Here is a 25,580-nt window from a genome sequence, read left to right as displayed (position 1 = left end):
GACAGCCCAGTCACACACCCGGGGCGGGTGGGAGCTCAATGCCCATGCTGTCTGCTGCTCCAGGATTCTTGCTGAGCCACCCCGAAGGTGGTTGTGTCAGTGTTTCTATGGTACGCTCTTTATCATCACTGGATTAACAGGCCAGATTTGCTGCCTGTGTAGATCAGCAGATTCCCTGCGCCAACTGATCATGCACTGCTGATTTGCATGAGCTGTGGACTGGATCCACAAGGCAACTAGTAGGAAAGAACAGTCTCAGCAAAAGCACACAACTTTCTCCCCTAGAGCCCAACACAACTGCATTTAGCTTTGAGACAGAGATGCTCTCTTCAATCTTCATTGCGTTCTGGAAGCTAAGTTATTGAGGTTTAATTTGTTGGCACTCAGGAGTTCAGTCCTCACATCCCACTGTCAGCATCCACCACGACAGCAGTGCTGACTAGCTCAGCTGGTGGTGCTGGACCAGGACCTGGGAGACCCATGCGCTAATGTGACACTTGGGAGTGAAGAGCAGCCATACTGTGATTGCCAGGGCAGCAGCACTTTACAGCTCAGGTATGTTCCTGGAGGTGCTGATCTGCATAATATTAGCAACTATCTCCCTTTTTCCATGACTCACTTTCTCCTTTCACCCTTTTACTGCACAGCGCTTGAGTCCCTCACAACAAGCATCTCACCCTGTGTATGCCAAGCCCCTAACACCGTGAGTAGCTACTGCAATATCAACAAGAGTAATTGCCAAGAGGAACATTTCCAGCAAAAGCCAGTCTGGTCCTTGTCTTTTATGACACAACCAATTACTGACTGACAATTAACTAACACAATACAAACTGCATCCCAGGCAAATTGGTTCTTCCTCTTATGCCTCAGTGACCTAGACGTGATGCTTGCCTGATCTTCACAAACCTCTTGGAGACATGACGCCCTGTGCAAACTGCAGCTCCTGCATTTCCATCCTGACACACTCAGTACTTCCACCTTCCTCTGCGGCTGCCCTCTCATCTGGCAGTCACGCCATGCCCCAAAAGCTGACAGAGACTTCTGAATATATAAGCACAGACTAGAAAGCGTTAATGGATCCTGCTGAATGCAAGACATCCCAGACAAACCACATATTGTCATCCCCGATGGCCAGCAGCCAGCATTCCCAGGTGGCTGAGAGACAGCAGATGATGATGTCAGGTACCAGTTGCCAAGAGAAAGTCACTCTCAGTAACACAAAGCCTCTTATTATCTTTTGTAGGAGTGTTTAACCTGTGGCTGAGGCTGTCAGCACCTGCCCTTCCTTTATTGCTAGATGGGAAGGAGAATCCACATTACAGGAGAAGATCCTTGGCACAGGAGAGAGAGAGAGAATCCCCCTGAGCCTCTTCGCCAGCAACGTCCCCCACACACCTGCAGCTCCGTCCTGGTGGATGAAGCTGTGCAATACTGCCATGCACTCCCTCAACACAGCGTGTGGTACATAGGGCCTGCCTGCTTCTTCTTAATTGCTATTTTTTCTGTTTAATTAGAGCTTTCATTCTGCCCCAGCCCACACAGAGCTCCCAGAGCTGCAAGCTCATAAGCTGCTCAGCGACTGTAGCGCAGACAAGCGCTTGCGGAAAGCCAGGATTCGCTTTTGCTGCCATGGTCAGAAGGAGCCAGGGGAAGTTCTCTCCCTCTGTCTTAACAGAAGACACTGGCGTTTTCCTTCAGGGACTGTTCCATGGAAAGCTGAGTGCGGGTGAGAGACCTCAGGACCCCTCCTGCACCTCACGGCTGTACAGTCGCAGGAGGGCACGGAGGGCTCTCTCTAGGCACGCACGGGAGAACAGGGCTGAAAGGAAGGTACCGGTGGAAGTGGCTCCGTACTCAGTTTCCCCAGTGGTAAAGAGGACCTGGAGCAAGTCAATTCTTCAACTGCAATGTAGAAGACAGAGGAGTTAGCTTTGAAATGCAGCATAGGGCTGCGATCACGGCTTAGCTGGTATCAGCGGATGTATGCAGCCTCAGCTCTGCTGAGGCAGCTGTGCAGAGGGATCACATAGTCCTGCCACCCGGGTCCCCTTTCTAACAGCATTCCTGGGGAGCGTATTTAAAGAAACAGAAATTACATGCTGTACACCTGATAGTTGCATGGAATTTGTTAAACGCAGCTACCTCTGGCACACAGAAAAGCGCAACAGCAACCAGCACACAATGAGTACATGAGAGAAGAAATGAAGGCCAGATTCTCAGGAAAAGTCTTAAAAGAGGGACCATGGAATCAAAGGATCTTGCCAGGACCTCATTCCCTGGGAAAAACAGAAAAATGGTTTTAATATAAACAGAACCACAACATTTATAAGAAGCACCACTACCGCAAGCACTCAAAGCAATTAAGAGCTCGGCTCTTTGCCATGCATTTTCTAGAAGACTAGAAATGCACGGAGTCCAACTTGTTAGCTCCACCTTGATAAACTGCACTTACAAAAGGGCTGAGACCTCTGTCAGTTATGTTCTGCAACTTGCTGCAAGTACCTGAATTTCTGTGCCATTCAGCCCCCATGGGGACAGGCCATAAGCACCTCATGGCAGTGACGTAAAACACCACTTTCTTGTCCACCCAGTCCTGGAAATTGGAGAAGGAGCTGAAGAGCGCTCTGTGCAAACAGTTTCATACAGGATTAACACTCAGCAAGCTCTCAGCTCACATGCAGGAGCTGGGCCTCCTTGGAGCCAACACCGCGAACAAACCACCCCCCTACTGCACTCAGACAGATCTTTGTGTAGCAACAGGAAAGGAAATGAATGAAAGACGACGGTGTTCCTGACCTATTTCTCCCCACTTCAGCAGAGGTTACAATACCAGCTACTGACTAGGTTTCTCCCCAGGACCGTGCTCTGGAGCAGCAGTACCACTGCTTACCATTAGGCACATAAAACTCTGCAGCAGGGTTTCAAATCTGTTTTATTTAAAGCTCTGAAATAGTCACATGATAGTAGGGTAATGAGCAAACACTGCGATTCTACTTCTTTGCCAAGGACTGCGCTAATCCAGTATTTAATCTTAAACCAGTTGTGCACTCATCCTTGCAGGGCTTTGTGCACGTGCATATATGTATTTCTCTCTCAGATACGAGGGAAAAGCTGCCACACAGGGAGGGAAAACAACAAGCCAACGCTTGAGGAACCCAAGGATTTCAAAGCAAAGCATGAACTGTAATTACTTTTGGCATCCCGATCTCCCCGGTGATGGGAACAGTAATTCTGCAGTTCTTTTTGCCTGGACACTTCCTTATCACTGTTACAGCAGCGGTGCTTAGAGCCCCAGCTGGGGGTTAGATGTGCAGGCAAGCAGCACCGTGGAAGCCAAACGACTTGCTGTGATTTGCAGAGTAGCACCAAGGCTGAGCTAGCAGGAACACGGGGCCCTCCTGACCCTGAGCATGGATCCCTTCCCTCAAGCCACACTGCCTTTGCAAGGAAGGAGGAACGTCCCCTTTTGGGAACAAAACACCATTCAGGTGTTACCAAAAGTTCAGGCAGCAGCACTGAAACCAGGACTTCCATCTAACAGCACCTGCTGCAGCAGTGGGACCAGTATGTTTGGGGAAAAAGCTAGAATTCAGGTGGCCTCACTGGTAGGACCTTTCCATCTTTGTTTCCTGGATCCAGAGCCCACACCTTGCTCTCCAGATTAGGGAAAGAATGGTTCAAGTCTTCACCCTCCTGAATCAAAAGGCGTCTGCCAGGAATCCCAGCGTGATAAGACTGCTGTTTTGAGGCAGCACACTTGGCAAGAGCTCTGCTTTGCTACCTAGATGCCAGGCTGCTTCGAGACACTATTGCATCAGCATAAACAGCCTCCGGGGACCGTTCTCCCTTGCCCTCTGCCAGCGCACACTCACCATCGCTGCAGAGCTGACAGCACTTCGCCCGCCTCGGGGGGGATGCGCGATTTGTGCCCTGCTGCTGCAAACTCTTAAAGCTGTTCTTATACATAACAATTTTATTTGCTTTCCTGTCAGATTCCCCTGTGCTCTCTCTCCATTTTTCCTTTCAACCTTAAAACTTGTCCGTGTGTACTGAAGGGAGCCAAGTGTCCCCAAGCATTTCTTTTCTGGCTTCTCAGATCTCAGCTCTGATAACACCAATACACTAACACTACACTCCTTATTTCTGTGCATGAAACATTTCCACTTCGCAAAGAGCCAGGGGCTGAGCAACGCAGTGCAAACCAGACATTGTCTGGACACACGCAGTGAAGAAATAATTCAGAAACAAACACTGAAAGAGATTTTTACAGTAGCAAATATCTTGGGGAACAACTAGGGAAAGCAAATGAAGCAGACCCTCAAATAGTCCAGCTCCACTTAAGATCTGACATTAGGCAAGGGGCTCCCCCAGATGTGTGTCAGCTCCACATGCCTGAGGTCTGGGGGTTGCCAAGCAGGTTGAACTTGTGCCCATACTACAAAAAACTTCTCAATAACTGTCTTGCCTCCTCCACCAGCTTCCTTAAAAAGAGGTGGGTAGAGCGGGAAGACAGAAGGTTTGTCTGAGATGGAGACACAGCTCTCTTCCCTTTGCTTCTCATACTGATGTCCTTAGATGTACCTGCCTCCCCCAGGCCAGCCAGGATTCAGATGTGCTAGTTAAGACAGTCCTGCCTGTGTCTGTCCTGTACCTGCTCTGCCCAGGACGCTGTTTATTGGGCATCTTGCACGGGCTGTGCCATTTCCTCTGAACACAGGAATGCTCAGAGGCGGCTGCGGGCCTGCCCACGAGCCCAGCCCGGTCCCAGCATGATGCTCTCCGGGATCCCAAACCCAGCACGGTGCTGCCTCCCAGGAAACCTCTGTCCTTTGAGTGGTACAGGTAGCTGGGGATCCCTGACCATTCTTCAGTGCTGCCTGAAAAGCCTCCTTAGCCCACCGCAGCTTAACACAAGCATTATGACAACATTTTCATGTTAAACCAAACATGGATATGTCTGGATACTGAAGAGAGATATCCCAGACGAAACATGTATAAACAGATTAAGCATGCCTCAGTGCTGCAAACCTCTGCTCACTTCCCTATGGAGGGCAACATTTCATGCATATCTGGGAACTCAGCAAGCACACACTGTTTAGATAAACCTTGTTCCTTGTTAAACTGTAAATAACATCTGTTTCTCCAAGCCAAGCCCCAGCCTTCCACTCAGCGTCCTGAAAGCAGAACTGTCAGTAATGAGCTTGACAGACAAAGCAAGTGCATTTGACGGTCTTTTAAAATACAGGCAGAATCTCTTTTCTTTTTTTTCTTTAAAGCTCATTTTCCACTCCCTTCCTTTCTTTTTCACTCCCAAGCCACCTCCCCCTGCTTTAGAAACTATCATGGTTCTTACTGCAGACTGGTTCAGTCTCCCACACAACTGCCCACAGCCCTGGTGTCCTTGACAAGTTAGATGCATTTCTGCACGAGCCTTGGAAACTGGGGGAGATAACTGAGCCGAACATAAGATAAACAGAATGGAAGAGAGGGAGGGAAGGAGATCTCTTACAGGAAAACACTTGGTTAGGCTCTCCAGTCCTTGGAGACTGTCAGGAAGAAATAGGTGCCAGGCTGCAACACTTGTCAACCTGTGGCCTGCAATCCACAGCTGTTTTGTAAAGGCATCAGAAGCACGTCATGAAATTATTTCAAATTTAACTCCCCCAAAATCAAAACACATCCATATTTCCATATGGTTTTCAGTGACAGGCCATACGAGTCAAGGAGACTGAAAGCTCAGAAAGCGAGATGGAAAGAAGCCACTGAGTTAAGACCGTTTAAAGTTCACTTGGTTGTATTCAATTCTATTCCTCTCCGTATCGCAAGCAGATAAGCTCTGTGCTTCATAGGAAACACTTGAGATAGCGAGCACTATAATCCTGAGATCCAAAGAGACAAGAGAGCTGGCCTGCGTTCACACAGCAAGTCATTAGCAGACCTGAGGTGCCCCGTTCTAACCACCACACCAAGCTGTTATCTGGTTTAACATCGGTAAAGTTGCTTGCACACACTGCAACCTAACTGGACTTGCAACACTGCTATCATCGTGTGATTAGTTGCACAATTAATCATTAATAAGAACGGATTGGAAGGGATTATGTACTTAAATAGAACACATGCTGCTAATATTAATTTATAAAAACACACCTTCTCTCTCAGATACTGTGTCATGTTTTTATGGAATTAAAACGACTCGGTTGGACCTTTTCTCTACACCTCCTGCACCGAGAAAAATGCCTGTTGCCATCACTGCATAGCTGCAACCGGGGCTGAGAGGAATTCAGAGAGCAAACTGAACATGCAGCCATCACAGCTCGGCACCTCCCAACCGTGGCTCTCTAGAGGCAGGGCAACAACAAGAGCGCCAAGAAAGCTCCCCGCTGCCACTGTTCCTTCTGGGGCCTTTGAGATTTATCGATAAAAGCTGGAGAATCCTGCTGGAAAGGAGGAATGTGTAAGTGGTGCTGGGAGGCGTGTGCTGGGGTGCTGTGGCGGCTCACTTGATGGAGAGAGCAGTACTGGGACACAGAGGCACTCTTTGCATTTAGAGCTGTTTTTTGGATGAGACAAAACAGTCCCTGCATATGATCAAAAAAACCATTAAAACTCCTAGTTCTGCATCCTCCTCTGATTCCCAGTCACGTAATGTTGCTACTCTCCTTTCCCCTCTCCCAACCATAGCGATTTACATTGCAAATTGTGTCTGCAAATCCCTGGCTAAAACCTGGATACTATGAGGGCTGGCTCAGGTGTCCACCAGGCCTTTCGCAGCCTTTCTGAGATTCTCCTAAAGAGCTGAAATCGCTCCAAGGCACCTCGTCTTAGGAACACCCACAGGGCTCAGACTCCCATTCCTGCAGCTCCGGTCAGCCCCGTCTCCATCTCCTTCCGGCTGCAGGCACAGCATGGGCAGAATCTCTGTTCTGATGACGTTTTTTAGAAAGCTTGTGATGACCCTGGCAGGCTATCATCCCCCACCTTAGACCCACCTCAGAGAAGTTTTCTGTCTTGTATCAAAAGCCAAACAGGCGGAAAAACAAACCTTTTGGCTCTTCTGACCAGGGCAGTCTGAGGAATCCCTTAGAGGTTTTTTGCTTTGACCACATAAGCCTAGTGAGACTTGGCCCTGCAGAAGTTTCCTCTGCACTGGGCAGCAGTTCAGGATCTAGTTCTTCCTCTAAAAAGAAAATATGCCAGGCCTCTGCCAGCTGATGGATTAAGGTACTGCACAGCCCCAAAGACAGCTCTGTCCAAGGCTGCTGAGCGCAGCGTGCTGTGGACCCCGCACGGTCTCGCTGGGTCCAACTGGACTCGGACCCACAGGCAGCTCTGCTCGGCACACGGGCTGTCCCGAGCGGGCCGTGGGGACCGACTCCTTTGCGTCCCACACGGACGAGGGAGGTCCATGCCTGTGGCACTCTGGCGTGGCACCGCTGGCAGAGCAGCTCCTGTCCGTGCCGAACCTGCTCTTGGGATAAACAGAGGCCTTCAGTCTCCAGGGCTGCTAATTCACCTCCTCTGGCCAGTGTCATGCTCACTAAACACAGGCCTTCAGTCTCCAGGGCTGCTAATTCACCTCCTCTGGCCAGTGTCATGCTCACTAAACACGTTACATCAATGCCTTTATTGTAGGGGCAGATCACAAGGGCTGCAAAGGCTCTCCCCCCAGATGTGGTCTTCAAGCGGGACAGGGGAACATTGGCAGGACTGCAGAAGAGGTCTTCCTTACAGCCACAGCCCAGGATGTAGCTGTTCCCTGCTCTGGACTAACACTGGCCTTCAGTCTCCTAATTGCAAACATTAAAAACAAACAGCACACAGAGCTGGCTAGTCACAGGCCGACATGTCCCTTCCGAGAGCCTGACAGGCGGGGCTGTAAGGCAGATACCATCACGACAGGCAAAATACAAAGGACAGACAAGAACAGGCTGGGATTTGAGAGACACAGGTTTGCTCCTGACTGCATATACTTCCTGTATCATGTGGCACAGTGATTACTGTGCAGTAATTAGTTAATAATTATATGCTGACCAACCCACGGGAATTTCTGTAACAGAAGGAGCAATATATGCTTTAGGCTGAGTGCAGACTTTCCTTACTGCTTCCCCCTTGCACTTCAATCACTGATTGAATTTGAGGCATGAAGAACAGATGCCAGTAAAGGTTATTATGCCTACAACAACACAGTAACAGCCCTTCATCCATCTATGACTACTGTTCATTCAAGGATAGCCAAGCATTTCACTAGTACTAGCTGTACCTCAACCTAGCTGTGAATCTGGCTATTATCCCCAGCACAGAAATGGGGAAAGCAGAAGTACAAAGACAGGATGGGACTCACTCAAGGTCAAATAGCAAGTCAGTGGCAAAGTGAGGAAAAGAGTCCAGGAGATCTGGCCTTGGATTGCACCTACAAACCACTATTGGGCACCACTTCCTTGTTTGGTCCGTCATTTACAGATCACTGCTGCCCAGATCTACTCTACTGGGACCAAATCCTGCCTGAATTTCTGAAGTACACTCCAGAAGTGAGTGGATAGTTTCACCCTCTGTTTTCTGAGTGACAGCACAGAGGATGCAAGCACACATTAGCTTCAGAAGAGATCCTACTACGAAACTAGGGAGGAGTTGTGACATTCACAGCCTTGACTGGTGAGAGAAGTGCCACGTCTTGAGCTGGTGTTGGTCTGAGTTCAGTGGAGCAATGCTGATTTACATCACCTGAGCATCTGGCAGAAAGTCAAGTTTAATTACTGACATGGGCGGGTGCAACAGGAGGACATATTTTGTGGGTGAAAAGAGATCTCCTCAGCTGCTATTACCGTAAAAACCCTTCAAAACAGATTTCTAAAATCTAAAACATAATATGGAACCAAAGTGCCATTGAAAATCCCTGTAAATACCTGGCTGCATCGCCGGGAGTCTACAGATCAGCATTTGCTTCAGCACAGGCTCAGTGCATACAATGACAATCAAAGACCTTTCCATCAAACAACTCCAGTCACGCTGGAAGGCACAAAACCAAGCTCCAGGTGATGTTTCATGCAGGAATACAAAGAAATGACAAGTGTCATTCTGTATGTGCGTGCCTGTGCACAAATGCAGAGTTAAGCCTCCAGTTCATAAACCTTGTCAGATTTAGCAACTAATACAACATACAGCTTTAAAAGAGCGGGCAATGCTAGGGAGAAGCGGGTGGGATGGAGAAGCAACAGTGGGGGGGTTCACAGCTAAACATAACTGGGATCATGAATCACAGCCCCGAGTGACCAGCATTTTAACATTTACCAGGTAATTAACTAGCCTGAGTAAAAATAAACTATTTAAATCAAAATAGAGAAACAGCAGAAATAAATGGAACGCTTGGAATGTTGCCGCTTCCCAAAAAGGCACATTTTGATTTGTTCAGAGGCCACAGTGTTTATGAGCAGCTTCAACAGTCTCTTTTTAGTTCAGCAATTCAATTAAAAAGTCATCAAAACAGCAGCAGCACTCAGGTAACTGGTCAAATCCAGCCCCTTGCCCCACTCCAAAGCCTCTGGCTGGGGAAATTCAGGTTGTTTTAAAAGTATCAGCTAAGTGTTTCAGAGTTTGGGAAGAAAGAGAGGGAGGGGGAGAGCATTCATTTAGCAGTCTTCAGTAATAAAAACATCACTGATCATGAGCAAAAACTGAAAGGGTGCCCAAAAGACAAATAAAATTCATGTCACACAACTGCCCCTCTTGAAGAGCTTCCCAGACCACAGCAAGAGATGGGCTGTCAGCTACAGACCAGCACTAAACAGCATATACTGGAGGGAGTATTAGACCTCAGCTTTGAGATCCACTGCTGTCAGTGACAGCACCTTGATAACACCAGGAGTATGCTCCTTGCCTCAGTTTCCCCACTTGATAAATGAAGATGATATTACTAGCTCAGGGGTGTTGTGAGGGTTAATTGTTTGGGTGTAATTAACACAATTAAACTAAAAATTATCAAAATAATTGGACTGAATGCTCCATTATTTGGCAATGCCCTTCCTTTCAGGTACACACAGAAGCTGCACACTTTCCCTTCCCCGCAGACTTCTGAAAGGGCAGCCAACCCAGCGCCACTCCACCCTGTTTCCTTCCTCCCCTGTGCATCACAAGCAGTAACAGCTAACTCCGATGATACCACGCGTTCCTGCTGGGCAGAGGTGACTAGCACCAGGCACTGACCACACCATGTCAGAAATCTGCTGCTCAAAAAAAAAAGAAAAAAGTATTCTTTTTGCTATGGATGCTCTGAAATGTCTCCACCTGAGCTTCTCTGGGAGACCCAATTCCCACAAAGCAATGAGCACCCATCTCAAAAAACCTGTAGCAGGTCAAACCTCCCACAGCTCCAGTGTGAGCACTTTTAGACGCATTTGTCCTCCCAGCACCCCGGTGTGGCAGGGACAGTACCCGATGTGAGACGCAGGTGCAGAAAGGCAAACGATTCGGTGAAGACGAGTAGAAACAGAGGGGCTGGTGCAGGCCTTTGAATCCAGCTCTCCGAGGCAACCACCCCAAAGTCTGGAGCATCCTTCTGCTTTGTGAACTGTATTCCCACAGGTCCTGGCTACACTTGAAACCGTGAGCCATTATGCATTCAGCACATGGGTGAGAATTTTAACAAGAGCTCAGCTGCTGCTCAGGTACTAAAAGAAAGATCACATTTTCAGCAGAATTCAGCCCGGTGGGCAGGCATGCTGTGATGGAGATCTGTCTGTGGATATTTCCCAGCAGGGATGCAGAGCTCTGAGCCCTCCTGCAAAATCTAGCCTTAACTGTGGTGGCTTGGAGCTCATCCATAAAAAACAGCAAGGAAACCCAGAAGGCAAGAAAATACTGATCAAGTTGTGATTGGAGGTACAGCAAGAATAAGCCACAAGAAAGGAGAGGCAGAGAAAGAACAGGAGAGACGAGAGACTGTAACAGTGTCAGAAGCACAGATGAACCCCAACCATCTCAGAGAGCTTGCTTGCTCTACTCCGTGGCTTGAAAAAATTTCACACCAGCTTCTATCCTAGCCAGGCTGGCTAGACAAAGATACGGGCTAAGATTGTGAGTGACTGAGCAAACAAGCAGCAGATGAGCAACACTGCCTGCAGGCAAAATGCTACCTGAAAAGAAACCTTGACTAGAAACAGAAAGAGAGCAAAAGCTGATGCACCTGATTACAGATCGACTCTGCAAAGTTAATTGTCCACCAGATTGTAATCTGGGCTTGGGCATTTACATTAATCAACAGGTAGCATTCAGCTATCTGTTTTCCCTTTACAAACAGCAGAAGCAAGTTAATTTGGAGAAGAATGAGAAAGCAAATCCAGCAGGCCAAACCTCTGCACAGACAGTTTGTTGAAAACAGCTAAAGGCTCTTTTCAAATAGACACACACATACACACACCCCTGCTCTAATCTGCAGAGATGCAAACTGAGACCACATCAGTGTGCTGCGGTAGAGCAGACCTTTCACGGTTTCAGTACACTAATTACCTCGAGTGAAACTCACTCCAAGCTGGGCTTGGATCTTTTTCTGAAGTCTGTAGCTGGCCGAGGAGTCAGGACCCCCGTTCTGTTGGCCTATGCCTTGGACAAGCTGCTTTAACCTTGCCTCAATTTCCCTGCATGTGGAACAAGAATTTGGGAGGCTATTGCTGAGTATAAATCCTCCTGGAAACTCTTACTATTATTTGGACATGACTCCAAACATGCGTCTCAGGTTTTCTGGAGATTCTCAGACCTCCTGGCCCAAACCTCAGGTCTGAAAGGAAGCCAGAGGAATGTCTCAGGGTTTACAATGAATGACCAAACATTCATTTCTCTCCAGAAGGCCAGAAGAGGGGGATGGTCTCAGTGGAAACTGTAACACAGATATTTTAATACATACATGATATCTGTGAAGCACAGTTCACTGTGTCTAACGTGTGCATAAATATATATATTTAGCAGCAGATACAACAGAGAACTGAGGGATCCTCACAGATGTGGGGATATCAGAATTCAATACCTGGCTCTGCCACAGGCTCCCTATAATACCTTCAGCAAGTCATTTTGTCTCTTCACTTTCCCATATGCAAAATGAGGCTGCCTTCATCTATCTTATCTATTTACAGTGTCAGCAACAGAAGGCAAAAGCTGTCTCCTACTGCACCCATGTTCCTGGCACAGTAGGGCTCTACCCTGGCCCACACCTAAGTGTGCTAAATAATACAGCAACAATAGCAATAAATGCATATGAAATGAAGTAGCTAAAGATTTAAAACAGCTAGGTTGCAAGCCAGTAAAAAAGCAGCACGGCACGTCTGCTGTATTTCAATCACCTGTAATGTATGAATATGTGACGCCATCCCTTCATTCTTTGTCACAGACTTGCCAGCGAAGCATCCATTCAGGGGACCGACAAAGAGTGCTTGTTTAGTGAAAGGCGCCTTCGCAGCACTGAAACAAATATTTTAGTGCTTCCACGCCTCTCTGCCAGCATCCCAATGCCCTATAGATCTCAGTGAGCAAACCTCTGCGAACAATGCAAGGTCAAGTGTTAACAGATGGGGAAACTCAGACATGGGGATGCAGAAACTGGCCCAAGGTCAGAGAGAGAATCAGTGGCAAGGCCAGGAACAGAGTCAGATCTCTACAATCCTGTTCTTTAGCCACAACATTTCCTCTCTTTCCCAAGCAGAATAAGGGCGCAGGAACTCCCAGCCACTGCTGGGGAGGTTATTCCACTATTGATTTATTTATTCACCCTGACCCTCCCCCTGACATGGCACCCATGCTTTTTTGTGCACGAGTCTGCGCTCCTGGAAACAAATCTGTGAAATCTGCAAAACCTCCCATTAAAGGCACATGGTCCTGCCTGGAGAACGGGCAACAAAACCGGCACAGAAGTTGTGTGGTACGAGTGAAAAAGTCTAAAAATCAGAGCAAAGGGGACACATACATATACACACACAAAGCAATACAGCTTCACGCACAGGGTGCTACCTGGTGAGGCAGGTTCCCACCTTCTGCTCCTGCCTCTATTCCTTCTTTGCTTCAGGCTGTTGGACACATCACGTCCTACTGATCAATAGGACGTGCTGGTATTTCCTCTAGGGAGGAAAGGATGTTCTAGGCTACAAACACCCTTTGAGAGCTAGGTGCCAATCACCACAGCCAACAGTAACTGATCAATTACCATCAACGCCGGTGTGGTGTTTGTATCATAGGAATCAGGATTTCAAGATTGCCTTTTCAGACATTTTTGATGACCTCTCCACAAATGGGGTGACCCAGAAACCCCATGAGGCTGGAGGACAAGACCCACTTTGCATTTACCACATGTTGCAGCTCTACATGCTGCCCAGTAGCCACTGAGAAGGAAATGAGTGCCCTTCTCCTGCAGGGAAAACGGGATTTCACCTTTTCACAAAACTCATCCAGAGAAATGAACTTGCTGCCTGCTGCTCGTTCAAAGCACTACCCTTCCCCTTCAGGTCCTCTCTCCAACCCCCAGCGTGTACATATGTCACACCACTCGTCAGGCTGGTGCAAAGCACAAAAGCCCCATGCCAGCAGCCCCAGGCCTGACCCTGATGCTTCCTCTCTTTCGGAGTTAATGCCACCATTGTGCCCACCAGCCCGCGTGCTCATTCCAGCTTGGTGTTGGGCCAACACGAGCCAGTTTGCTGAAGCGCAGCTGGCACGGGAGCCAGCGCTGGCTCGGCAGGGAGACAAATTCTCAGACTATTCTGCCTGGGTAGCTCCTTGCCAGGGAGGATGGGAACAGGCGTTCTGGGGGCGAGTTCTCCACACCCCTAGGAACTTGTCAGAGCAACAGGCATGCTGGAAAGACACCGCTGATACCAGCAGCCACAGAAAGTGCAGCCCAAGGAGAATGCCATGCTCCCAGCCAGCCAGCAGACTCCTGCCTGAGAGGGGAACGTGCCAGACACCCGGGTGTCATCTCCCCAGCGAGCAGCCCTGGAAACTTTCACACTGGAAACAGAAGCATCCTCCTCCTCCTCCTCAGCCTCCTGGCTTCCTTCACAGAGGCACCCGCACCAGAGGTGTGCAGCAGACAGCACATGTTGGACAAGCCGATAGTGACAGAAGGGTGGTGGTACAGGGCTGCTAAACCGCGTTTAGGATGGTTCTACCAAAACACTCGCAGGGATCTCATCCACCAGGGAAGGGACCGGTATAAATTCTTGCTGCACTTTGTATAAATCCGATTGTCACCAACACCCTCCCTCACCAGATCTCCAACTTCTTCTGTCCCCTCCCCTAATACTTTGTGCCCAAACAGTCCCCAAACCTTCCCCCTGCCCTTCCAAAGGGGGCAACAGCCCCTGCCAAAAGGCTGCTGCAGGCAGCGGGGAGCAGCCCGGGAGGGGTGGGCTGCTCGGGCCCCTCTCCCTGCTGCACCTTTGCTCTGTTTACACCAGGCGCTTACCGGGCCGCAGGGGCAGCTCAGTCTCCTTCCTCCTTCCTGCCGCGGCGGCGCCGCTGTACCCAGCCGGGTCCCGGAGAGAAACGGGGACAGCTCTTCCCGCACAGGCGTGGGGTCAGCGCCGGAGCCCGTTTGGAGTGGTACCTGCGTCGGAGCAGTGCCGGAGCCCGTTCGGAGCGGTGCCGAGGCTGGAGAGGTCCCAGTGCTAGAAGCGGAGCAGTGCCGGAGCGCGTTTGGAGCAGTGCCGGTGCCGGAGCGGTGTTGGAGTGGTGCCGGCGCGGTGCCGGGAGCTCACTCCGTGCCGTGCTGGCTCCTCCCCAGTGCAGCCGCGGGGAAATGAGCTCTGCTCGTCCCCGCTGCTCTCACAGCTGGCCCGGGGATGTGCCGGGATGGGCCGGGAGCTGCTGCGGGCTGCAGCCGGCCCTGCTCACGCTGCGCGGCCGGGCGCCGAGCTCCTCTGCAGGCTGGGGAGCTGCACGCGCGCACACACGCGCGCACACCTTCAACAGAGAGGTCAGGGGAGTTCCCTCCCGCAGCTCTTCCTACTCGTCCTTGAGGCGCTTGGCAGACACACGCGAACGTGGGCAGCCCTCGGTTTCGTGTCTGCCTGCAGCAGGGCGCGCACGGGACCCGGCAGCCTCCGCGGAAAGTCGCTGCCTGATCGCAGGCTGCGGGAGGGCGAGACCGGCTCGCAGCCTGCGGTGGGGATGGCTCCGTCTTCCCCAGCCCGCGGGAAGTGCTAAGGCGTGGGCTGCCGCTGGGCAGCCTCGGAAATTTTGGCCGCCGTCTCTCCAGCGGGGTTATGTGTTTAGCAGCAGCTTCGCCTTCCGTTGCAACTATTTATTGCCTTATATTTAACTAAACATTCTCAGTTTGCCAAAAATAGACCAACCATGGAAATAAGTCAGGCTGACTGGAGGTGCCAACATCATCTGTTGAACTAATTAATTTCTTATATCCACAGCTATATTAATCCTCACCCTCCCTCTGCAGACCATCCTGTCAGCAGAGTTTTTGTAATTAATGGGATGCTATGCTCAAATCTGAGGGATGTGCAAAAGGTTTAATGTGCCTGGGGAAGGCAGAGGGATGGGAGCAGGACACTTGCGCAGGGAAGGGACAAAATCTATGTACACAGGGAACGAGGAGCAGGGACCCAGAGGACACAGCAGAGCTGATGAGGACAATGACACAGGGCAGCAGCTCTCTAGGGGGAAATCCTATCGCAGGAAAGCATGTAGGATGAACTCCCTGCCAGACACCTGAGAATCCACAAGGAAGCTATCCAGAAGACACAAATCCGGGCTTCCTTAGTTCTGCTGCTCACAGAACTCCTCTTTCCCTTTTCCTTTTGGACGTGGGAGTCTTGGGAAACTTGCTGACTCTCATTTCTTATATTAGAATCATCAAGCTTGCTGGAAGGCACTTTGAAGAACAGGGACCTGGTTCACAGATGGCATTGCAAAAGCATAAAAACTGAGCACCCATGGAGGAAAGGGATGTTCTGCCAGGCTGCTCAAAACTCCACTTCGTTTGTTCACTCTAACCCTGCCTAGAGCAACACCCAGCCAAGACCTGAAGCCTCCAGCAACACTCACCCACACTGTGTGTTGGGTAAAACATTTGACACCAGCTCTCCAGTCAACTCATTCAGTGAGCACGTGAAGGTAAGACAAGTCTGAGCACACAGGGCTGAACAGGCTTTGAACTGCAACTCCCCCTCCAGAAGCAGACGTGGGAGCTGGGGCACAGTAGCCAGCTGGGACTAATGCAGACCTTGCAGCAGGGGTACGATCCAGTCCTCTGCGATGCTGGGCAAGCCACCTGCGTCCCACCGCCCCACTGCAAAATGAGGATCTGCATCCTTTGCTCTGCAGGGCTCAGGGAAGAGCAGCAAAGACCACAGATCCAGAGGCAAAGTGTGAAGGCCGGCTCTCAGCTTCTGCGAAAGGCTGCCCTCCTTTAACCCCTGGTCAATGAGTACCTGGTCACGTGGGCCGGAAAATCAGAGGCAGCTCTGTGTGACATTAGCCATCACGTTCCCTTTATGCCACCGGCTGCAGAAACTGGCACGTTTTCCTTAGCCCAGCAGTCCAGCCAGGCTCTGGCATACCTCTGACTTCCACCCTCATCTGTCTCATCTATTTAGAGCGGAGATGGCTTCGGGGGCAGAGATGTCTCAAACATTTATGTGCAGTTCCCAGAACAGTGCAGCCCTCAGCATAACAACTGCTGCCTCTCGCTCCATACCACAGCTCTGACATCTTCCTCTGGTGCTGCTCACCTGGCACTATAAGCCCATTTTAGTACAGAAAGCAGACGATAACCCCAGCAAAAGCTATGTCTAATGAGGGGGAGCAAGCTGCAGAACTGGAGATTGACAAAGAAGCCAGCTCTGTAAGAGAAACAGGTGATGTGCAAGGGGAAAGAAGCAAGTGTTACGAGCAATTAGTGGACAGAGACACAAGCTTAGCGGCTGTGTTGCACAAGCTGCTTATTGGTGCGTAACATTCCTCATAAACATAAATTACAATAATCACCATGCCAGGAAGGGATCGCTATAATCCTGACAGGGATGACTTTGCGAGGAGGACGTGGAGAGGCAAAGCACCCAGCTGGTGCAGCCAGGAAAGAGGAGAGACTCCTATGCACTCTCAGACACAATGGAAAGGAGCCACATTACACGGCGTGATAGGTGTTCACCAGCGCGTGGGTCAAGAACACAGTACCTCTCCCAGGCAGACTCTAACACAGTATTAACTAGACTCTACATGGTGTAATGGGGCTGCATCCATTCCACCAATAATAGCCCAAAGCAAACTGTCCCTTAATGTGTGCTCTGTGAAGGGCAACATGGTCTGAGGTTGCTAGTGTTGAACTTGGCACCCACCAGCGGATGCCTCTGCAATACTGAGCAGCACATTTGCAAGGCAATGCCTGCAGGGCATTTTTCAAACGTGCCAACCTCACGGCTGAGCAGAGGACAGACATGCTTGGTTTTTTGCAAGATCTTCTGAAATGATTCTGTTTTGTGGGGTTGTTCTTTCCTTTTTTTATTATCATAGTGAAATTGCACAGCCTCATGGAGTTTCAGGGGAAATCTGGGGTGAAAATGGGCTCATTACAGTCAGGAGTATTTTGCAGAAGATGGATCTAGCTGGGAAACTATTAGACTTTGTAGAAGTCTTTGGTTGTGATCACCTCAGCTCATGCTGGGGGATACTTTGCTCAGCAGATCCCTGCCCTCCTTCTCCAGTTATACGGTTCCTAGCATGTCACTCGCCCAGTGCGGTCAGAGGAGCACTGGAACGCAGCCCACAACTGCTCTCCCTTTTGATATCAACTGCATCTCTTAAAGATACAGGCCTGGCTTCCTCCTCCCCAGGCCTGTCCGCAGCCACCTTCCTCAAACAGAATCTCACCCCAGCTGCACGTTTGTTTTGGAGAGGAAAGAAGAGGGAGATGTGAGGGAGAGAAGGCTACAGCAAGCAGAGACGGAGAGTTGCATGTTAGTGTCTGTCTCTATCCAAACTGTCATGGCAGGCTCGATCCTATACCAAAGCGGGGCTGCGATGCATATAAGCAAGAACAACGGCTCTGATCCGGTCATGCCATTGGCACAGTCCTAGGACTCCCCATGCGTTACAAACATAGTCGACCCCTACAGTTGCCTACGCAGCTTCCACAAGACGGACATCCTTTTCCACAGAGGGGAACACATCCGCCTTCTCTATAGAAGGAATCCTCTTTCTGCCAAAACTTCGCTCACCCTCCTCGCCCCTACGGAAGGGCCACCCGAGACATCAGCGAGTGCTGCTGAGACGGGCCCCTTTGCTAGGCCAGGGGGAAACGTTACCCGTTTTGCAGGCTGCAAGCAGCATGCAAGCTGGAGTGTTTTCCAAGAGCAGCAGGAAAGGCTGCAGCATCCTGAGTAGCATTTTAATCAAAGACCCAAGGGGATTGCTAGGGCCGCTCCTCTCCAGAACCCTCCCTGTCAGCAAACACCTCTGCAGAGATGTGAGAGAAAGCACCGGGTACGGAAGGGTCAGCACAGCCTTGGGCAGTGGGGACAGTCCCACGCTGAGGGAGCTGGTCCCAGAGGTACGGCCAGCACGAGGGCAAGTGCAGCATGTGAACACCTTATCCTTGTGCAAACCTGTCTGAGGATGGGGCTATGGGAGCACTGCATGGAGCCAGAGCCAGTGCAGTGCCTGTGCTGTAAAACTATCCTCTGCCCCATGCATGTTCCCCACATGGCTTCTAGCCAGACACATTAAATCTTCCTCTGCTCTCCCCTGCAGTGCTGAGGCCCCATCGGGGACACTGTCCAGCCCCAGGCACCCAGCGTCAGCAGAGAGGAAGGAGTGCCGAGAGTAGCTGTGCAAGCAGCCAGCAGGCTGGGAGACCTGCCTAAGGAGGAGACTGAGGGAGTCCAGGCTGTTTAGCCTAAAGGGCAAAAAGCTGAGTAGAGGCGATAGCAGTCTTCAGATGGATTCAAGGGGAAAGGAGCAACCTGTCCTCGGTGACTTTGGTGGGGAGCATCCCCATTGCGGAACATGCAGTTTTTGTTAGAAGCTGTTTAGTCCCCATTTAATACCTCCCCCCAGACTGGAGGCAGCCCTGCCCACCTGCTGCAAGTTACACATTCCCTGTGCAGTGACCTGCAGAGGCAGGAGCTCACCTACGCTGCTGCCAAGCCAAGAGGCATTGAGTCAGAGCCAAAGCTGAAGTTGTTTGGATGTGCTTAGCAGGGAGCCGAATGGAGCAAAGGTGCCAAAACCGACCACGCAATGAAGCGCCAGACCCAACAAGACCCAGTTAAGAAAGATACAGCTGCCGAACAGTGCTTTACCCAGTAGGCATCACCGTTTGCCTAGAGAAAGGTTCAGAGCTCCAATTTGCAACCTAGCCCTCTCACCACTCATTAAAGTCCAGGCAATCCTAATAAATATAGAAAGTACAACCTAGACTGGAGCATTAGAGAAACAGCAACATGAATGTGCTTGCCTCGTCTACGAAACACAGGTCAGCTCCAGGGGGATTTCACCCGTTTTCTTCCTGGAGCTCTTCTGGCCTCATTCCCCTGCCACACAGAGCAGTGTCTGAGTTGCAGATCCCTCCAGATCCCCAGTGTTCATAGGCATGTTTTCTCCACTACTAAACTCACGTGGGCATGCATGTGTCCTGCTCCAAGGCAAGTGGCTGTGTGTAGGTCCGTGGGGAATATTTTACAGTCACTGCATCCAGGCAGCAATTCCCTTCCCATTGCCCTCACATTCAATAGTAGTGCAGGCACCGAGTCATGGAAAGAAAACGTGTTCAATCTCTCCCCTGCCCGTGGACAGTTCTCCCTCGTGCACACGCAGGCATGTGGAAATCATTGCCCAGAGACCAGTGCTGCATTTCAGCAACCAGAGCGCTTTACTTTAAAGGCTGCTAAATCAAGGAAAACTAGCAAATGGCCCCCAAGCAAAAGGGCCCAGTCTGACATGTCAGGATCTGCTTTTACCAAGTACTGGAGAGGCCAAATGAAAACACTGTCACTTGGAGGATGGCTGCTACTGCAGCACAAGGCTCAGCACACGCATGCCACTCCGCATGGTGTTAACAAGCGGTGTAACTGCTCTAAGTCACCCCGTCTAAGAGCCACCCCCGTAAGTCACACTTCTGTTGAGCATCTGCAACTCCACTGACTCCAGGAATGTAAATGGGCAAGGCAAAAGCAATATTCTTATTCCCATTTTACAGACAGGTGAACTGAGGTGTAGGAGAAACAGACACAAGTTCAGATATCCTTGTTAACGCAGACTAGTGCTTATTCCCAGTGCTAAGAGAGTTACCTCAAGGTCACACTGCAAACCTCTGACAACATCCGTAATTGAGCCCAGATGAACTGCAGTCTACTCCTGTCCCACACAAGAGCTGAACCCATTAACTCCCTTCAAAGATCAATCACCCTGAAACTAAAGAAAGTAAAAAATCACTGCAAAAGTCGATGTGCTCCACGCTTCACACAAAATAAAGTCACCATCCACAAAGTACAGTTGGTCAAAATACAGCTGATCATAGCAACCAGCAAGCCAATTGCAAATCGGTGAATCCAGCAGCAGCTTTTCTTAATTTTGTCCATGGAGCATCACCATAACAACGGATGCACCAATCCAAGCCAGAGACTCATGCACGTAGCAACCAGAAGCTGCCAAATTATGAAAAAGTAAAAATCACACACGAAGTATTTCCCCCAGGATCCTACTGTGGATGTATTCCATTACAAAACTACATGCAGCATGACGGACATAGCCAGAAAAATGCACAAGGAGAGTATGACGAACACTTCTCTCTCAGTGAGCAGCTTTGGATCAAAAGCATCCACAGCCCTGCCAGTAGCATTACTACAAAGTAAGTTTGGCCCTTGGTTTTCGCATTTCGCTCAGGGCTGCGTGTGCCCACCTGCCCATTGCACAGCAGAGAGGGGAAGCCTCAGCGCAGGGACGAGGCTGGCGTGCAGGACTCGGGCTGACGGCCACGTAACACACAGGCCTTGCACTGGCCTCCTGAACTTCACCCGGCGGTCATGGCCAAGGCAACCAAGCAAGACTGCTTTGCTTGAACGTCTCCAGGTGGGTTTAGGAAATGCTCCTTAGTGGTAAAAGCATCTCAGCTCCACAGAGACGCTCTGCAGGGAGAGACTGCTGTTTTTCTAAAGTAACACAATGCCAGCACCAAAGGAGTTTGCTCCCATGAGTGGACCTTGTCCCTCATGACATGGTGTGAAGCAAGCGCAGAAAAGGAGATAAGTTATTTTTTCAGGGAACAATTCATCTCTCTCCCCACTGACAAGCTTCTCTTTTTCCAAGGTGGTTCAGAGGGCGAGCGGTATGCTGAACAATCCTCTCTACTGGAAAGAGATGAGTAAGTACCACAAGCAGCTTAAATCTCTGCTTCCTTCTTGGGAGCGAGGAATGCTGGGGTTAAAGTACTGTAGGGGAATGTGCCTGGGCAAACACAACAGACCAAATGCTTGTCTTGTGCAGTGTACACCAGAAATACCAGTGTTTGGTGCTTCCTGCCAACAGAAAGTGGGAGTCTCTACTCAGACTGAGACCAGCCATACAAGAAACACCTAATGGTCAAGAAAAGAGCATCAGAAGTGGCTTTCCAGCCCATACCAACAAGAGCCCTATTAGCGGTGTGCAATCATCCGGCCTAGGCAGTGCAGGAGGTCTGGCTGGAGAATAACGACTCTTCCCAGCCCTATGGCTAGGAATGGATGGAAAGGGAAAAGCCATGCCAGCAGGCTGTTACTATGCAGCGAGAACAGCTTGGGTGGCACCGGAAAGGGACTCCCTCACTGCTGACCGACAGCCTCAGCATGCTAAGCCAGGATTTGTGGCTTGCCGCTCAGTCTGCTAGCTATTTTCAGCCCAAACAAGGGATCCAACCCAGCTCTGGCCTCCCAAAACATTGATGCAGGCAGAAACTTTAGCATGCATGAGATAGATGATGTATGTTAGGAAAACACTTCCAAAAAAGAAAGCCAAGAGATGGTGTGAACTGCAGGACAGCAGGACTGCACGTGCATGATGGACACGGAGCCAAGCATCCCTGAGAGAACAGGGGTGGTAGGGATATGACCAAGAAACATACTTGGCTTAGCTGGAAGTGAAATGGGCATGGTCCCATGTTCGCACACGTGCAAGCGTTCACACATGCCAGCCTAGCTCAGTGTCTCAGGGCCCCTCTGGCCCTCACCCATCTGTCCAGGCCACTGGAGCTGATGTTTGCCTCACACTGCCTGCTTACCAGCCTGATATCCCCCACCTCTGCTGTTACAATTAGGAAATCGGAGCAGATGGCAGAAGAGTTAGCTGAAAAGAGGAAAATCTCATATACAGCTGCCACTTCCTGCGAGCAAGTTCTTCGCTCTTAGACGGACTAGGAGAAAGACAGCTCCTGTGATCAGAGGGGGAGCTGCTGGAGCAGCAATAGCACCCCAGCAAGACTCCAAGCTGGGCCGGTCGCTGCTGCCTCCCTCTTGCACAGCAAATAAATGCACATCTGCAACAAAAGTTATGATGGGCAGAGAGAAATTCCTGGTGGTAAGTCTCAGTGGCAAAGCCTTGCAGGACAGCCTTTGCCACAGGGAAAACCCATTCCTAGGCATCCCAGGGGTAATATTCAGCACTGTGCAGGCACAACAGAAGTCCTGCTCCAGGCTGTGGAGGCAAAGGGAGATGGGCTACCTTCCCTCACCAGGCAAGGGATTTCAGGGTGCAGCCCAGAACTTGTTTTAACTAGTGCTGAGGCATCTGCCCAGGAGAAAACCACCAGCAGGCTGGTGGCACGCAGCTCCCTCTAAGGCAGTCTCTGGAGAGAATACACCACATCAGCCTCTTCCTAGCTGAATGCACCTATTATTTCATTAGCACTATAATTCCCCAGCCAATAAGTGCTCTAATGGTATGCTGAGTCTCCTCTCCTGCTCACAAGCTGCACACCTGCTACAAACACAGCCTGAAATCATCTTCCCTGACAGGCTGCAGAGAAACTTTCCTGCTGATTTCTTCTAGCTGGAAAAGGCTCAAGATTCATTCTGGCACCTGCTGACTGCTCTGTGGATGCAGTGGCCATGGCCCAGCGCACTCCACAGGTTTCAGCCTGATCCTGCCCTCGGTTGGTCCAGTTTTCCGAAGCACTGAGCCTCCACAGGAGTAGTGAAATCCTTGGGAGCCAGGGCTTCTCACCTCAGCATCCCCATCCACAGCAACATCAAGGGGCTGTCAGGACTGTTAACACCCTGCCTGTAGCTGTACAGAAAATGCAGTCTTTGCAGCCATTTCTAGCTCTGGGGTAAAGCATGATGCCGCTCAATTGCATACTGCCTCTGTGTACCAAGTAACTTGACCAGGAGCCTTTCAAAATCCCGACGCTGAGAAAAAGGACTCCACACTCCTAGGACGCAAACACTCTGAACCAGTGCAGGGTGCCCTGGGACTGGAAGCTGCGCTTGCTCATTGAAAACCCTGAGATATGGGCAGAGACCACCTCTCTGGAACACAGCCTTTCTCCCCCTGGCCTCCGGGGGCATCCAAGGGACTTCAAAGGGCCCTGCACTGCCGCTCTTGCAAGCTCTGCCAGACAGAGCGTCCTGGCAGTGGTGAATGGGATGGTAACACGACCTAAGGGCACGCTGCCAGCGCAGTCCTCAGGAGGCTGCAGAAATCGGAGCAACCCTGGTGCTGTGCTTTGCTCTCCCCTTCCCTGTGCCATGCCTTGGAGAGATCCCGCACCGACCGGCCATCTGCCATCACAGGCATTCCTGTAGGCCAGTCAGTGACGCCACTACTTTTGACTAAGAAAGGCACTCCCAAAACTACCAAAATACAGGTTTAAGGCAGGCCCGTTCTAGATAAATCTGGTATCTTGCTGTTGTCTTGCAGATTAAATCAATTAGCACCACAGAAGAGGTCTGCATCTCCTTGTGCTCATGCTGATTCGAGCCAAAAATAAAGTCCATAAAGCTACTTTGATGTAGAACTGAGAATGAGAGGAAAATACCAGTTCTGTTACCCAGCATACGGCCTTAACTCTCTTGGTTTAATGCTATTCTCAAGCTGCTTGGGTATAACCAACTTATTTTTAGCTGTTTACTTCTTAAACAAACACAAGGGAGGGCTAAATGTCAAGGCATTTTTACATATTGAGCTGGACTTTACACATTAAATCTGTCACATACGGGGATGCTAGACCAAACTATTTCTCTGCTCTGGACCTGGGGGAGGAACAGAGCTAGCAAAGGAATGCAGATCCCATTTAAAAGCTGCTGCTGCTTGTAAAACACCCCCTGAACATCTGGAAGCCATGCACCTTCTGACTGTAGGGTCTTCCATCAGAGGAGCACAGTACCAAATTAGCTGATTGCATAACCGATCTCCTCCCAGCTTTTACCCTATTTAACCCCTCCACACCCACAGCTAATAAGGAAGTGCTCAACTGCTGTGTCACAAGTGCAGAAGAGGTGAAGTGACTTGCCCAAGGTCATGGGAATTCTGTGGCAGAGCAGAGCGCTGAACATGAGCCCTCCATATCCGAGGCTAATCTCAGGGCTGCTTCACTGCCAGCCAGTCCCTTATCCTCCCTGTGCCTCGGCCTCCTCTCTTATAAAATATTCCAGGAAAGGGTGTGCTTTCAGCACACGCACTAAGGGTCTGCAGGAGAGACAAGTGTTACGCAGTGTGATGCCCATAATCAATGCATATCATACTAAACAATGACATTTACGTGGCCACTGCCCCGACATGCTTTGTGCTGGGCCCTGACTGATAGGGGATGAGCTCTCCTAGCTTGGAAAGCACCAGCCCTTCTCCTGCGTACTGAGACAGCTGACTGGTGCAGCACGGTGCCAGCGATTCCTGCCCAGCCCGGAGGAGCCGAGCAGGAACGGAGCAGCCTCCGGTCACCAGGCGAGATAAGGCACAGCTGATCAGCTGTGACTCAGCAGCTGGAGCCAACGCAGAGCATGACGAACGTGGCTGAGCACGAGGCCATGCCAAGTGGCAATCCCCACTCCGGGCTGCATTACCTGGCCGCTGCTGGGACCACATCAAAGCGCTGGGCCTCCCAGGCATGCCGAGGCAGATCCTGTCCATGCTGCCTCCCCAGGGATGGGAAGCAGAGAGGAAGCAAGGCTTGTGGCCTGGGGGCTACTGGTTGGACTTGCTTGCTCTGAGCAGCAGGACGAGGTGCATGGAGACAGGAAGGATGGACACGTATCTGGATACCTATGTTGGCCCTTCTCTGAAAGGGGGCAGGGAGCAGGCTACACCAAGCTACCACAAATCCACATCTGCAGAAGCTCTTTTTGGAGGAGAATAAAGAGGAACCTGGTCATCTCTTCAGGATATCTGGGCTCTAACTAGGCTCAGCTTTTGGGGTCCAGAAGTCAGAGACCCTAATCCACTTGTCACAGGCCATCTGCATGGAGCCAGCATAGGGGTGCAAGGCATCATGCTTTGCCTCCCGTGCAGTGTGCCCATCTGCATTTCCACCTCTGCGGCACAGAATCCAGGATGTTTTCCCCTGGGCTGAGACAGCCATGCGCTAGGGGAGATCCCTGCCGTGGGGATGGGCAAGCCAGATC

At 50.5% G+C, this 25,580-nt stretch overlaps 1 protein-coding gene across 3 annotated transcripts in view; it reads right to left on the bottom strand.

Annotated features, from left to right (window-relative positions):
• CDK18 (cyclin dependent kinase 18) overlaps nucleotides 1-25,580 on the bottom strand; it is a 60,841-nt gene that overhangs the window by 27,568 nt on the left and 7,693 nt on the right. The window contains exon 1 of one of the 3 annotated variants that reach the window (XM_026111685.2): nucleotides 14,444-15,130. The exons of 1 other annotated variant lie outside the window; for it this stretch is intronic. The gene's annotated coding sequence lies outside the window, so the exon portion shown is untranslated. Of the gene's footprint in view, nucleotides 1-14,443; nucleotides 15,131-25,580 lie in introns of those variants that run through there. One more of the 3 variants, XM_026111689.2, reaches the window with a different exon arrangement.

The sequence above is a fragment of the Dromaius novaehollandiae genome, chromosome 27 (genome assembly GCF_036370855.1).
Source record: "Dromaius novaehollandiae isolate bDroNov1 chromosome 27, bDroNov1.hap1, whole genome shotgun sequence".
NCBI lineage: Eukaryota > Metazoa > Chordata > Aves > Casuariiformes > Dromaiidae > Dromaius > Dromaius novaehollandiae.
Note: the sequence above shows the minus strand (reverse complement) of the source record. Positions and strands in the feature narration are given on the sequence as shown.